General features: G+C 45.6%; 1 protein-coding gene across 5 annotated transcripts in view; it reads left to right on the top strand.

Annotated features, from left to right (window-relative positions):
- The window catches only part of SAMD4A (sterile alpha motif domain containing 4A), a 208,680-nt gene that overhangs the window by 81,117 nt on the left and 111,732 nt on the right, over window positions 1-15,831 (top strand). The gene's annotated exons all lie outside the window — the stretch shown is intronic.

Genomic DNA, 15,831 nt, shown 5'->3' with positions numbered 1-15,831 from the left:
GATGTGCACCGTCGACACCAGGAGCGTAGTTGGACATGCAGAAGTGATTTAATTACCGTGGTGGCTGTATGTCAACGTAATTTAGGTCGACATAATTTTGTAGTGTAGACATACCCACAGACTTGTGGAAAAACATGACCTGCTTCTAGCACCAGAAGACACTCTGGGAAGAATCTATTTTTCTTGTTCTTCTTTGTCATGCGTAAGCCGTTTAATGCATTACTGTGATGCTTTCATTGCAATCAAATTATAAAAACATGAAGCCCCTTTGCATCAATTTAATTTAATCAATTTAAATGTTTGCATTTCTGTAAACTGTTCTAAAGAGGAAGAGGGGGAAATTTTGATTCCGAATTATGGACGTTTCTGTAAGCTAAGATCTTTCCAAAGCATGGACACATAAGAGGGATGTGCTATCCCTTTCATCTCTAGAGAACGGGGGTTCAAATCTGGCAGAGATGAATTGACTAATCTCACTGAGATGAAATCTTGAATTGACTCTGTCTATATAATTTTTACCTCATATTTGTCTGTACCTCATGTTCTTTCTCTTCTCTTCAGGACGACAATTAATGATGTTTTCTCAATGACAGTTCCAGGACTGGAACAGCAGGAGGGTTGCAATATAAAACTGGAAAGCATTTACCACGTTGTTTGGTCATACTATGGTTGGTTGAAGCCAAAGCACTGTTAATCCTTCACCATCGTAAACACTAATGTCAGGGCTCAGAGTCAGACAGTACAGTGTCCTGGCACCTCTTTCAAACTGCCATTTTGTTCTCCAGAATCTAAGCTTTCATTTAAAAAGAAAAAATAAGTCTCTAGCAGTTATGATTGCTGGGAGCCTGGAAGATGTGTAAGGTATGTGTAATGGATGCAGTGACTTTTGTCTGTTTTCAGAATCAGAGACAGTCCTCTGAGAGATGTGAACTTCCCCATTCATCCATTGGAGGCTAACATAGAAACCCAATAGTTACAATGCTGACATTTTAGGTGCGAGCAAAAAAAAAAAATTTCTCAGCCACCTCTGATTTTCATCACTTATGAGTCCTGCGGTGCTAGGTTAGCAGTAACTAAGCACCAGCCCATTTATAGAGGAAGGCTGTAAATATAATCCCCAGATTTTTTTAAAATAAGATTTTCTGTAATGTCTTTGGTATATCCCATCACATCTGATTTCCCTGGAGCTCATTCTCATCTCCTCCCTTACTCTTCTCCTTAAACCTTCACTCTCATCTGGCTCCGTTCCCTCACAATACAAGCATGCTTTAGAATCTTCCATCTTAAATCCCCCCCACCTTGACCCCACTTGTCTCTCCATCCATCACCCCATATCCCCTTTCCCTTTTCACCTCTAAACTCATTTAACACCTACTCTACAGTCTGTGCCTGGAATTCCTCTCCTCTGATTCCATCCTAAACCCTCTCTATTCCAGCTTCCACTCCTGGCACTCCACTGAAACCGCTCTCACCAAATAAATAATAATAATAATAATAATGATGGGATGGTGTGGAACAAATATTCAAGGCGGGATTTTCAAAACCACCTAAGTGATATAGGACCACAAATCCTGTATTGGTTTTCTGTACTCATCTGCACTTGTGGACCTGCATAATTTGCTGTACTGCTTGTGAGGAATGTGTTCATCTCAAATTCATGCTGATAAAACTATTAAACCACACTATCGTGCATTCTATCTAGAGACAGGGTCAATGAAAAAGTTCTCATTCTTCGTCCCATTTTGCTGGCAGTCTGGAAAATGCCAGTATTCTACTTACTGGTAGCCGACTAGGGTGCGTTCATAGGGTACCGGTAATGTAAAGGTGCTGTGTATTAAAAAAAATAACGAGGAGTCCTTGTGGCACCTTAGAGACTAACAAATTTATGTGGGCATAAGCTTTCGTGGGCTAGAACCACTTCATCAGATGCATGGAGTGAAAATACAGGAGCAGGTATAAATACATGAAAGGATGGGGGTTGCTTTACCAAGTGAGAGGTCAGTCTAATGAGAGAAATCAATTAACAGCAGGATATCAAGGGAGGAAAAATAACTTTTGAAGTGGGTCATTACAAAACCTAAACTTACTTTCCCCAATACTAATTTCTTCCTACTGTTACTCACACCTTCTTGTCAACTGTCTGTAATGGGACACTCTCTTACCACTTCAAAAGTTATTTTTCCTCCCTTGGTATTCTGCTGTTAATTGATTTACCTCGTTAGAGTGACCTCACACTTGGTAAAGCATCCCCCATCCTTTCATGTATTTATACCTGCTCCTGTATTTTCACTCCATGCATCTGATGAAGTGGGTTCTAGCCCACGAAAGCTTATGCCCAAATAAATTTGTTAGTCGCTAAGGTGCCACAAGGACTCCTCATTGTTTTTGCTGATACAGACTAAGATGGCTACCAATCTGAAACTTTTAAAGAAATTCAGTAACAAAAGTGAGATTTTTGATTATTCTCTTCTTCTTTTCCCTTGGGCTAGATTTTGTTGATGTCAGACCGATTTCACTCGGGTTGCTGAAGGCATAAACTGGTATCAGTAGCAAGTTCTTGTAGTGGATGTTAGGTGTGAGTTCATGTAGACATAGAACTGTTATTCTCTCCCTCCTAATGCCTGTTTGTCTGGCATGGCAGCTTTTGTTCAGCTCTGAGGGGACATGAAAGAGCATGATTGTCTAAGACAGACACTGAGTCCACTGGCAGATTTCTCTTGAGTGAAGAGTGGGAACAAATTTGCTCTGCCCATCCTGCTAGACAGAACAGCACATCAGCTTCGTTAAGTTAGGTCTCCAGTGCCCAAGAGAACAACAGCACCAGTTCCTTCTCTGAAGACAGCTCGTCTGCGTACAGCTGTCATGGAATCATAGAAGTGTAGGACTGGAAGGGACTTCAGTAGGTCATCTCGTCCAGTCTCCTGCGCTCAAGGCAGGACTAAATCATACACTGTTTTGGAAGGCCTTTCTCTACTGCACTGGATCCGCTGCAGTGTGGATTGTCTGAGCATCCCTCCAAATAATTTTCTGCGAGACGGGACCAGTCCGCACCCTCCCGGTCTTCCCACATCCCAGTCCCTACGGAAAAGCAATATTTACTGGGAGGCTGCCGTGCCTGGTGCTGTCGATTTAACGGCTGCAGAGGGACAGCTGTAATGTGTTGGCTTCAGGGGTGGCTCTTGAGTGTGTCTTTTCTCCTACGGACACCTAGGTAGAGAAGGAATCGGTAACTGAAACGTTTGATCTCTCTAACTGCAGACAGTTGCACTGCATTGCTTTTTTTTTTTTTTTTTTAAAACGTGCCATCGGTGCCCGTGCCAGAACAACAGCCTCAGATCTTATGAAATCAGCCAGTAAGAAATAACAAACACATCTCATCAGGACATGCTCCTTCAAACCACACATGCCCTCCAAACCCACCTCTTCCTCAACAGCTTGAGGAGGAAGGTTGGCCCTGCAGAATGCCCTGAGGCTCAGGAGACTCGGGCTCTATCAGACCAAGGCGGGACGCATGTTGCCACGTCAGGGGCTGCCACTGACAAAACTCGGTGACCCATGTAAACTGAGGTCAGGGTTCTCGGCCTTTTTCTTTCTGAGCCTCCCCCCTCGCCACCCTCCAACATGCTTTGAAACCCCCACGGCTCACAGAAGCCACAACAAACTTTTTTTGCATGTAAAAGCCAGGGCCCGCGTTAAGGGGTAGCAAGCCAGGCAATGGCCTGGGGCCCCATGAAGCTATATGGCTCAGGCTTTGTCTTCAGCCCCAGGTGGCAGGACTTGGGGCCCTGGGCTTCAGCTCCGTGCGGCGGGGCTTTGGCTTTCTGCCCTGGGCCCCAGCAAGTCTCATGCCAGCCCTGCATGGCGGCCCCCCTGGAACCTACTCACGGCCCCCGAGAAGGCCCGGACCCCTGATTGAGAGCCACTGATCTAAGGGATTGGTTGCCTGAACACCTCTGCTGATCTCTGCTGCTACTGGACCCCAGGAAGAGAGTCAGGGAGGCAGGGCTCCAGCCATTTAGGGCTTTGTTGCTCACCTTGAACTGTGCCCAGAGAGGACCTGGACGCCGGTGCAGAGCTCAGAGTACCTATGTTAAGGATGGCTGACCACACAGGCCACTGCATTCTACACCAAAACTGCCTCAGTGCATTGCTCCTAACGCACTCTCAAGGTGACAAAGGCCTGGGTAGCTGTAGGGAGTTCAACATCCAGAAGTAGAAGCTGCAGCTTTCTAGCCTGAGCCTGAAGCAGATAAGGGTTGAACAAGACCTCTAGGTTGCCTTCTGTTTGCTACACAGGTTGGCATGCTGTCAATAAAGGGGGCCAAATTAGCTTTGCTTTATTATTATTATTTTATTTTATTTTTGTTTGTTTGTTTGTTTGTATGATGGCAGCACGTATCAGGCCCCCGTTGTGCTAGCTGCTATACAAACACAGAAAAAAAGACGTTAACTTACGGTCTGCGTCTAAGAGGAGAGACAACAGGTGGACACAACAACCAGACAGAGGCAGCACAAGGTAACAGTGAGACCTTTATGAGGCCTCAGTCTTGCTCTCCATGCTCAGAAAAGGGCTGGATCATCCCCTCCTACAGAAAATCCTTCAGGGAGGTGGCACTGGGGCTACCCAATTCAGCAGGCTTCCTGATCATTTTCCCACAAGATAAGATGGTTTTTCTGGATGGTGGGGGTCAGGAGAGTGTGGAATTCACAACTCTGTAGATCCTGGGAATCCTAGAGGAAAGAAGCCATCAAATTTCCAGAGGCAGAAGGGACTGCCTCTCTGCCCTGCTCCCTGCCCCAGGCAGCGTTGGCAGGGGCCCACAGTTCTTGGAAGGTGGTGTTAATGGAAAGTCATTGAGAGCATTGAAATGCTATATGGTTGAGTAATGCATAAAGTTTGAACAAGCAATATTTGCATAAGAAGTGTTTTGGAAAGGAGTTCTATCTTTAGAAGTATTGATGCTTCATTAATCTCTTTAAACAACGCTAGCCCATAAATTATATTTACATAATAGGTGTATTTACATAATGAGAGGTAGCTTAACTTGGGCATTACATGAATTAGAAGCAACTGTATCCTCAGGCAGCCTGATCATCCTCCATAAGTGTGTACCAAACGTTCCAATTAGGGCTGTCGATTAATTGCAGTTAGCTCACGCGATTAACTCAAAAAATTAATTGTGATTAATTGCAGGTTTAATCACACTGTTAAACAATAGAATACCAATTGAAATGTATTAAATATTTTTAGATGTTTTTCTACATTTTCAAATATATTGATTTCAGTTACAACACAGAATACAGAGTGTACACTGTTCAATTTATGTTATTTTTATTTCAAATATTTGCACTGTAAATGTGATAAACAAAAGAAACAGTATTTTTCAATTCACCTCATACGAGTACCGTAGTGCAATCTCTTTATGGAGAAAATGCAACTTACAAATGGAGATTTTTTTTGTTACATAACTGCACTCAAAAACAAAACAATGCAAAACTTTAGCGACTACAAGTCCACTCAGTCCTACTTCTTGTTCAGCCAAACGCTCAGACAAACAAGTTTGTTTACATTTGCTGGAGATAATGTTGCCCACTTCTTATTTACAATGTCACCAGAAAGTGAGAACAGGCGTTTGCATGGGACTTTTATAGCTGGCATTGTAAGGTATTTATATGCCAGATGTGCTAAACATTCGTATGCCCCTTCATTCTTCGGCCACCATTCCAGACAGCATGCTTCCATGCTGATGATGCTCATGAAAAAAATAATGCATTTTAACATTTTTTTTCCCTATTTCAAAACCCAAACCTCCCACATCCGCTTGCCACACTTAAAATTCGTATCCTCTGGCACGTGGTCTTCTATAGCCAGGGACGTGCTCTTTGGAATGTGCAGGTGCTGTGGATTCTGCTGTTACTGAAGAGAGGCAGATATTACCACAGACTGTGAGTATGTCTGTCACAGAAATTGGCCTGAGTTGCTGCTGTGGTGACAAGTCCTGATGTTTGATAGGAGAGCTGAGAAATACACTAGTGCAACTGCCTGTCTTCAACTCCACATCTGGCTAAGAGCCCAGTGTGTGCTTGGAACCCGGGCTGCTCTGGTGAAACTGGAACACTAAAGGGTACAGTTTCTGCAACCTTGTGTGTGCCCTTTAAGATTCTATATAACACCAGGGCGGGGGGAAGATCAGAGGGGGAAATCTCTGTTTCCTTGTGCGAATTACTTGAATGGGAAGAATTTTCAGGCCCTGAGTGAGTAAGGTCCATCAATGGCTATTAGCCAGGATGGGCAGGGATGGTGTCCCTAGCCTCTGTTTGCCAGAAGCTGGGAATGGGTGACAGGGGATGGATTGCTTGATGATTCCCTGTTCTGTTCATTCTCTCTGAGGCACCTGGCATTGGCCACTATCAGACAACAGGATACTGGGCTAGATGGATCTTTGGTCTGACGCAGTGTGGTTGTTCTTATGTTCTTTGGAAGGTGGGTAGGCATGTGTATTTGAAGACTGGGTTTTTTTTGTTACATAAAAAAAGCCCTTTGTCTTAAATCTGTACTTTTGTTGGTTTTTATTAGAGCACTGAAAACAGAATAGTTATTTGTATATCCTTCATGTACGTACAATTAGAAAGCCTCTGTTTGGATGCAGGTGTGCATAGCTCGGAGGGACTTCAGTGGGAGCTGTGTGCGTGCGCATCCTGGGGCAGACTGTGCCCAAGTCCACAAGTCTAATGTTTTTAACATGCCATGAACTGTTACAGCTCCTAACCAAAACACAGAAGAGGCCCTCTTTGTGACAGGTGCTGGTACAATTAGAAAGTAATACAAGCGATTGGAAGTCCCTTTGGGATGCAAGGAGAAAATAGAGGCCGTCTTGTACGCAGTAGTCTGTCCTTGTTTGTGGAGGTGTCAGCAAAGCAATTCAGATGCAGTCCTTTATGCCTGGAGCTGGGCTAGTTTTCAGTGTACTTAGCAGCAGCCTTGCTTATGCTCTGGGGCCCAATCCTGTAGGCCTTTACTGATTAAGGGCCTGAGCCAAAGCCTGCCAAAATCAATGCGAGTCTTGTTATGGACTTTCTCGGCTTTGGTTCAGGCACTAACAGAGCTAGTCCCATAGAGCGAGCATTTATGTAAGTATGCCTACACTACAAACAAACACCTGTGGCTGGCCCATGTCAGCTGACCTGGGCTGTCTATGTAGTGTAGATGTTCAGGCTTGGGCTAGAGTCTAGGCTCTGGGACCCCACAAGGGGGAGGGTCCCAGCTCCTGTATGCCAGCCTAAGCCCAAATGTCTACACTGCAGTTGAACAGCCCGAGCCCCATGAACCCACGCTGGCTGACATGGGCCAGCTGCAGGTGTAATTTCAGAGTAGACATACCCTAAGAGGGTGGAGAGTCAAGCCTTTAAACAGAAGTAGAATTCAGGTTAACATCCAAGTTAATACCTCACCTCGCAATGCAGGGTGCATTGTTGCATCAAGGTGTTCAGACGGGCACTGTGTGCTGCTGCCAAGTGGAGGAAGATGAGGCTGTCGGGGAGGAGAGCAGCCGGGCTGGCACAGGTAGCGCTGACTTGTGGTTTACGTAGGTCTTTGGCAGCTGCATCCGAGACTCTTCTTCCAGATCTTCCCGCTGGCTGGGCTGAAAGCAGATCAGGTTTCACCCTTAAATAACTTTCTTCTGTGCATGTAAACTGTGGCAGTTGCAAGGTTTGAAACCTAAGTTTGGCTCTAGATTGGTTATTTTATCAAGTCAGGGATTGGTTGACGACCAATGGTTGACAACTCTTTCTTTCTTTCTTTCTTTCTTTCTTTCTTTCTTCCTTTCTTCCTTTCTTCCTTTCTTTCTTTCTTTCTTTCTTTCTTTCTTTCTTTCTTTCTTTCTTTCTCCAAAATACTATTTCCACCTTTCAAAAAAACAGCCCCCTCACCCCCAAACTTCATAATACTGGGTCAGAGACTAGAGTCATTCAGCATCCTGCTGTCTTCCAGATCTGAATCCTCTGTTGCTGTAAATTGGCATGGCTCCATTGAAGTTAATGCAACTTCACCATTTGACACCAGCCCAGGAACTGACCCGCAGTATATTACCAAGGGGGTTTCACACTGTGGACAAACATTTCCAGCATGTCAGGTTTAGAAAAAAAGCCACCCCATTGTTTGTTTTTCATAGTTTTTCCTGACCACTTACTGATTTTCTGTCACGACACTGTGTGTGTGTTTGTTTACATATAGGTGTCTGTTATACGTATGTATATATATTTTTATGGCTTTATTCTTTTCTCCTTTCTAGCGTACTTTCCCCATTCTACCTGATCCTTTCAGTTAAACCTATTATACTCTGTTTGTGGCATTGTGTACACCACCAGGCCGAGACTGGGCAGTTGTAAACACAGGATTATGATGTCCCTGGAGGAGCAAGGAGGAGGAGAAAGTTGGATGTGAGGGCACTTGCTCTTAGTTGCTTTTCATGTCAAATTTTCTGCTCTTTCAGTGTGCTCTCATATGAAGTGCTGGTTATAAAAGTAGCACAAAATGGGGCCCAATCCTTGGAAGCCTTACTCATGTGAGTAAACCTCTTAATGGGAATACTGATATGAGTAAGGATTGCAGGATCAAGCGCCAGTTTATTGGAGGCTTATCTCTGCTAGTGTGCCCAGGATGACTAGAACCGAAAGGAGAGATACTCTTGATTGTGTTTAGTGCAAAGCGGATCTTAAACATAAAAAAGAAGCTTACAAGAAGTGGAAGGTTGGACATATGACCAGGGAAGAGTATAAAAATATTGCTCGGGCATATAGGAATGTTATCAGGAGGGCCAAATCGCACCTGGAGCTGCAGCTAGCCAGAGATGTCAAGAGTAACAAGAAGGGTTTCTTCAGGTATGTTGGCAACAAGAAGAAAGCCAAGGAATGTGTGGGCCCCTTACTGAATGAGGGAGGCAACCTAGTGACAGAGGATGTGGAAAAAGCTAATGTACTCAATGCTTTTTTTGCCTCTGTTTTCACTAACAAGGTCAGCTCCCAGACTGCTGCGCTGGGCATCACAAAATGCGGAAGAGATGGCCAGCCCTCTGTGGAGATAGAGGCGGTTAGGGACTATTTAGAAAAGCTGGACGTGCACAAGTCCATGGGGCCGGACGAGTTGCATCCGAGAGTGCTGAAGGAATTGGCGGCTGTGATTGCAGAGCCATTGGCCATTATCTTTGAAAACTCGTGGCGAACCGGGGAAGTCCCGGATGACTGGAAAAAGGCTAATGTAGCGCCAATCTTTAAAAAAGGGAAGAAGGAAGATCCTGGGAACTACAGGCCAGTCAGCCTCACCTCAGTCCCTGGAAAAATCATGGAGCAGGTCCTCAAAGAATCAATCCTGAAGCACTTGCATGAGAGGAAAGTGATCAGGAACAGCCAGCATGGATTCACCAAGGGAAGGTCATGCCTGACTAATCTAATCGCCTTTTATGATGAGATTACTGGTTCTGTGGATGAAGGGAAAGCAGTGGATGTATTGTTTCTTGACTTTAGCAAAGCTTTTGACACGGTCTCCCATAGTATTCTTGTCAGTAAGTTAAGGAAGTATGGGCTGGATGAATGCACTATAAGGTGGGTAGAAAGCTGGCTAGATTGTCGGGCTCAACGGGTAGTGATCAATGGCTCCATGTCTAGTTGGCAGCCGGTATCAAGTGGAGTGCCCCAAGGGTCGGTCCTGGGGCCGGTTTTGTTCAATATCTTCATAAATGATCTGGAGGATGGTGTGGATTGCACTCTCAGCAAATTTGCGGATGATACTAAACTGGGAGGAGTGGTAGATACGCCTGAGGGGAGGGATAGGATACAGAAGGACCTAGACCAATTGGAAGATTGGGCCAAAAGGAATCTGATGAGGTTCAATAAGGATAAGTGCAGGGTCCTGCACTTAGGACGGAAGAACCCAATGCACAGCTACAGACTAGGGACCAAATGGCTAGGCAGCAGTTCTGCGGAAAAGGACCTAGGGGTGACAGTGGACGAGAAGCTGGATATGAGTCAGCAGTGTGCCCTTGTTGCCAAGAAGGCCAATGGCATTTTGGGATGTATAAGTAGGGGCATAGCGAGCAGATCGAGGGACGTGATCGTTCCCCTCTATTCGACATTGGTGAGGCCTCATCTGGAGTACTGTGTCCAGTTTTGGGCCCCACACTTCAAGAAGGATGTGGATAAATTGGAGAGAGTCCAGCGAAGGGCAACAAAAATGATTAGGGGACTGGAACACATGAGTTATGAGGAGAGGCTGAGGGAGCTGGGATTGTTTAGCCTGCAGAAGAGAAGAATGAGGGGGGATTTGATAGCTGCTTTCAACTACCTGAGAGGTGGTTCCAGAGAGGATGGCTCTAGACTGTTCTCAATGGTAGCAGATGACAGAACGAGGAGTAATGGTCTCAAGTTGCAGTGGGGGAGGTTTAGATTGGATATTAGGAAAAACTTTTTCACTAAGAGGGTGGTGAAACACTGGAATGCGTTACCTAGGGAGGTGGTAGAATCTCCTTCCTTAGAGGTTTTTAAGGTCAGGCTTGACAAAGCCCTGGCTGGGATGATTTAACTGGGAATTGGTCCTGCTTCGAGCAGGGGGTTGGACTAGATGACCTTCTGGGGTCCCTTCCAACCCTGATATTCTATGATTCTATGATTCAAAGGCCCTGGGGCAGTGAGTACAGTCCTTCCTTTGGAGAGCATGTAATACAAAAAAATCATCACATCCTTTTCTGAGGATGGCGGGAGAGGCTGGTCCAGGGCTGAGGAGATGGATGGTACATAAAAACATAAGAGTGGCCATACTGAGTCAGACCAATGGTCCATCTAGCCCAGTATCCTGTCTTCCGACAGTGTCCATTGCCTATGGGAAACCGATGACTAGAGGTCTTCAGGGAAGTATGTTTTCCCCACCAAAAAATTCAATGAAAATGAAAAGTACTCATTTTTTGTTGAAAATTTTCTACAGTTGTGGGGGGGGGGGGTTTCATCCAAAAATGGAACATGCAAATCCACACCATTTTCAACATCTTTTCAGTGCCTGAAAACTGGAAAGTTTCTGTCAGTTGGGAGGAAAAAAATGGATCTGATTGAAAATTATCACCCAACTGGCCAAATCTTTTCAGCTTTCAGGTACCACCCACCAACATATTTATGAAAATGCTTGGGTTTTGCTAGTCAAAAAACAAAATGTTTTGGGGGGGTTTTAGATGGCAAATGTAGTCATAAGCAGACATGTCCCATGGAAATCTTCATTTTTTTTATGAAGAAGCCATTTTAATTGTAAAAACATTGTGAATGAAACATTTTCTTCAGCTCCATTAATGAGGCTTTTGAGCAGGGTGCAACACAGACTAGATCAGCTCTGTTCTGATTCCTTCTTCCCCCTCTACCCCGGAAATCAAACGTTTTATTAGCTGGATTAATTCTGTTAGATGTGATGGGCCTGACTCTTCCCACACAGGGTTCACACCAGTATTACTCCGTCTACTTTTGGTGGAGTTACTCCTGATTTACACCAGTGTGAATGAGGGCAAAATCAGGCCAGGCGGGTTTAAATCAAGTTTGTGTATGTTGTGTGTTTGTGTTCTGTCTTAATTCTGGATTTACACCTGGATGGTGCGTGTTTTATTCTTGCAAAGTTTTGATGATGGCATGAGTACAAGAGGAAATGAACTTTCAGTGCAAAAACAAACAGCAAAACATCAGGAGCATATAATTACATTGGGGTAGTATCTTCCTTTGTGTTTTTTAATCAGGTCTCCCCACTGACCTCATGTAATTTAATGTTCCAAATTACATAATCATTAGGAAATGTTCCTAATGAAACAGTTGTTATTGCTGTTAAGAGGACACTGCCAGGTCCGTTTAGCCCCAAAACCTGAATCACAGCTCAGCATCAGTAAATAGTTCCATGAAACATAACATTTTTAAAAAGTCAATTACAAACTTTTTAGTTCTGAAGGAACCACATTCCTCTTTGATTTGCAACCCAAGCAGTGAAACTGACCCGGCCTGTCATGCTCTAATTTGCATATGTAACCCTTCTGCCCGTCAGAGTTGGCAGCAACAAGGGCCGGGTTCAATATCTAGGGGTTCCATTCCAATAACACAATGCAAACCGGCTCGAGCCCCCACCCAGTGACCTGGGACAAATATATACCACCCCCGCTGGGCGCCTCCAAGAGGCAATACTTCCCCTCTCGCAAGCACATAGTCTGAGTGTAGCAAAAGTCTTTTAATAACAGAGAGAAACAATGTGGCATTATGTTGGGGAAACACCACCAACAGGATTCATAACACAACCCATGAGCAAAAACAACCCCACCCCAGGCAAATTGGGGCATGCCCTTTTCCCTTTGGTTCTTGAGTCCAAATCACCCAAAGTCCCAAAAGTCCAATGCCCCAAAAGTCTCTGTCCCTGGTCAGGGCAGCCCCAGAGTTCGAAAGTTTATCGGCGGAGCTTTACCTCCCAACCTGGGTGGAAATGGGACGGGGGTAAGAGGCACCTTACGTGATCTGAAGCTGACCGCCCCATAGCTCCATAGCGGCGCTCCGCTCCGCCAGCCGCCCCACAAAACTCCTTCGCTCAGCTGCACTCCGCTCCACCAGCCACCCCACGAAATCCTTCGCTCAGCTGCGCTCCGCTCCGCCAGCCGCCCCACGAACTCCTTCACTCAGCTGCGCTCCGCTCCGCTCCACCAGCCGCCCCATGAACTCCTTCGCTCAGCTCCACGGCCCACAAGCCGCTCCTGCCATCCACACACTGCTCCGCGTCGAACTGCTTCACCAGCTGTCCCGCAAACTGCTCCACAATATATCTTCAGGCTCCCCCACTACTTAACACAACACTCAGTGATTTCAGCTCTTAGGTGAATTCAGCTTATAGTAGGGGAGCCCCAGTGCTGGTGCACTGTCAGCCCAAAGTGAGCTCAGCAGCCTATAACTAGACTTCTAATGAAACCAAACTTAGCTCTGATATTCCACAGTGGAGAGAGGAGGAAGTGCAATCAGCATGTAAGGCCCTCACCAAGGGGCCCATGCCACCAAGTATTAATACTTGTCCCCAGCCTCTCTCCATTCACACAGTTTTGGAACCCATGACCCTTGCCTAGCGAGTGCTACTTAGTTGATGGTGAATCCCTCCATCATAACAAAAGGCCACGTACAGTTCCAAGCACAGTTCCCATAATCAGGGTAATAACAATTTATTCTTCCTGCCCCAATAACAGAGACACTGGGGATCCCACAGCAGCCAAAGTGACCATTTGGGCAGCTATGGTCTCATTCTAGGCGTGGTGGGTGTGCCTATGCAAATGAGATCGGCCCCTGAAGTTCTTTTCCACAACTTGCCACACCTCACCACCAGATGTCAGGGTGGAGCTCATCCTGACACTGCTTACACATGCATTGCTGAAAGGCAATAGGATGAGCAATGAAAGATGAGTTTTAACCTCACATATTTGCCTTTAGAATTATCACTACAGTAACACCTAGCAGCGACAATCAAGGATCAAATTCCCAATTTGCCAAGCACTGTAGAAGTCAGGTATGTCGACACTGCAGCTGGGAGTGAGCCCTCCAGCCTGGATATGCAGATTCACGCTAACGCCACTCAAAGTAGCATGCTAAAAATTGCCATGTAGATATTGCAGTAGCAGCAGTGGTTACCCACCCGAGTCCAAGCCCACGCGACCCTCTGGTCCAAGCTTGGGTGACTAACCCAAGCCATTGTCCAGGCCGCAATGACCAGACTGCTATTTTTAGCGTGCTAGCTCGAGTCTGTCTGTTCGGGCTGGGACACATGGTCCCAGCTGCAGTGTAGACATACCTCTAAAAAGACAGTCACTGCCTCAGAGAGCTTACAGTCTGCGGTCAATCCTGCAGCTGTCTCTGTGTGAACGCCGGCATCTGCTGCACTTTAGGATCAGGGGCCCAAAAGTAGCAAGACGCGACAGGTGGAAGAGTTAAAACAAGTTAAGTTGCTTTAACAAGTTGCTCTGCTACAAACTGTTAGCTGGTTTTAGCCTGCTCTTTGCATGCTTTAATGCAGTTTTAGAGCAATCGATGTTTTTGCTGTCCTAAGGAAAAAAATTAAAACGTTTCTTTTACAAATGCATCTATTAAGTCCTCCTTTCCCACCACACATAGATGTCATATTTTAATAAAGCATGTTCCCTGTAATAGCTGACGCAGCTATTTTCCCCCCTGGAAGTTGTCATTTTCAAGTAGGATAAAAATGGGGAAATTAGTACTCTCTCCACGTTGCACATTATGATGACTCATTACTGGCTTTGTAGAGTGTTTTGTTATGGGAAATGTATTCATACATGGCACTGGCAGAGTGGATATGTGAATAAACAATGATGTAAAAAGAAAGTTGTATAGGCTGGATTTTTTGCATCTGGGGTAGAAAATGTAAAGTCTTGTGTGGTGGATTGTCCATTTCTCTGAGTTATGCATGCTGGAGTACCACAATATTGATTTAATCATGCTTTACAGCTACAGCAAAGTGTTTGGCTTCGTATCCAGAGAGGAAATCCTGTTGAATCTTAGATCAGATCAGTTAAAGGACATTTTGTCTTTAGCATTTGTTCCGTTACTATTACAGAGTTTTTTAAGTGATGATGAACAGACCTAGTAGCTGTCTGTAGTTTCATGTTGCAGAGCCAGCTTTAGTTCCTGGGTTCCAGTTGGCAGGCTCTAGGAATTTGGAGGCAGTCCTCTGTCATGATGTTATTTTAACCACAGCCCTTGGGGGTAGAGAACACCTTGCTAGTCTGGTCCCTTCTGAGTAGCCTATAAGAGCAGCAGTGACATGCAATGTGAACTTTACTCAAGAACCTTGTCTACACTATAGAGTTTTAAGGAGCAAGTTCCACCAACGATCAAAAACCGCTATAATTACATTGCTTTTGCATGTTCACACAACGCTCCTTCTGTCGGCGGAGCGTGTCCACGGTTAGTGCTCTAGCGTCAACAGTGAGAGCAGTGCACTGTGGGTAGTTATCCCACTGTGCAACACGCCACCTTCCGCAGCTCAGAGTTGTGGGAAGGAGGAGTGGATCAAAGCATGTCATGGGTGCGGAGTCAACGTCCCACAATGCAGTTTTTTCTGCCCCATCGTTCCATGGGCTTCCGATTAGGTTTTACACTGTTTTTCAGTGGCCCCTGTTTACTGTGCACCCACCATCTCTGCCTGAAAGGATGGGTCCTGCACCTCTCTGTATTGTTGTGGTCACTGTTATGAAGACATCGCAGATGGTCAGGCAGTACATCATGCGCTCCCCATCTGAACAGGCATAGGGGTTGCCTGACCCACTGTGTGCCATGGAAAGAAATAACACCAGATTACTTCTGGCATTCATGGAGCAATTGCACACAGTGGACCGTTGCTTTTGGGCTTGGGAAACAAGCACTGAATGGTGGGATCGCGTCACTGTGCAGGTCTGGGAGGCTGAGCAGTGGCTGCAGAACTTTTGGATGAGGAAAGCCATCTTTCTGGAACTGTGTGCGGCGCTCATCTCCGCCCTGCTGCACAAGGGCACCAAAATGAGAGCTGCCCTGTTGGTGGAGATGTGTGTGGCGACCACTGTGTGGAAGCTGGCAACTCCAGACTGCTACTGGTCAGTCGCAAATCCATTTGGAGTCAGGAAGTCCACCATTGGGGTTGCATTAATGCAAGCATGCAGGGGCATTAATCGCATCTTGCTACGAAGGACTGTGACTCTTGGAAATGTGCATGAAATAATGGGTGGCCTTGCGGCAATGGGATTCCCTAACTGCAGCAGGGTGATAGACGGCATGTATATCCCAATTTTG

Source organism: Lepidochelys olivacea (assembly GCF_965140295.1).
Source record: "Lepidochelys olivacea isolate rLepOli2 genome assembly, chromosome: 6".
Classification (NCBI taxonomy): domain Eukaryota; kingdom Metazoa; phylum Chordata; order Testudines; family Cheloniidae; genus Lepidochelys; species Lepidochelys olivacea.
The sequence above is the reverse complement of the archived record's forward strand: the minus strand, read 5'-3'. Positions and strand labels throughout refer to the sequence as shown.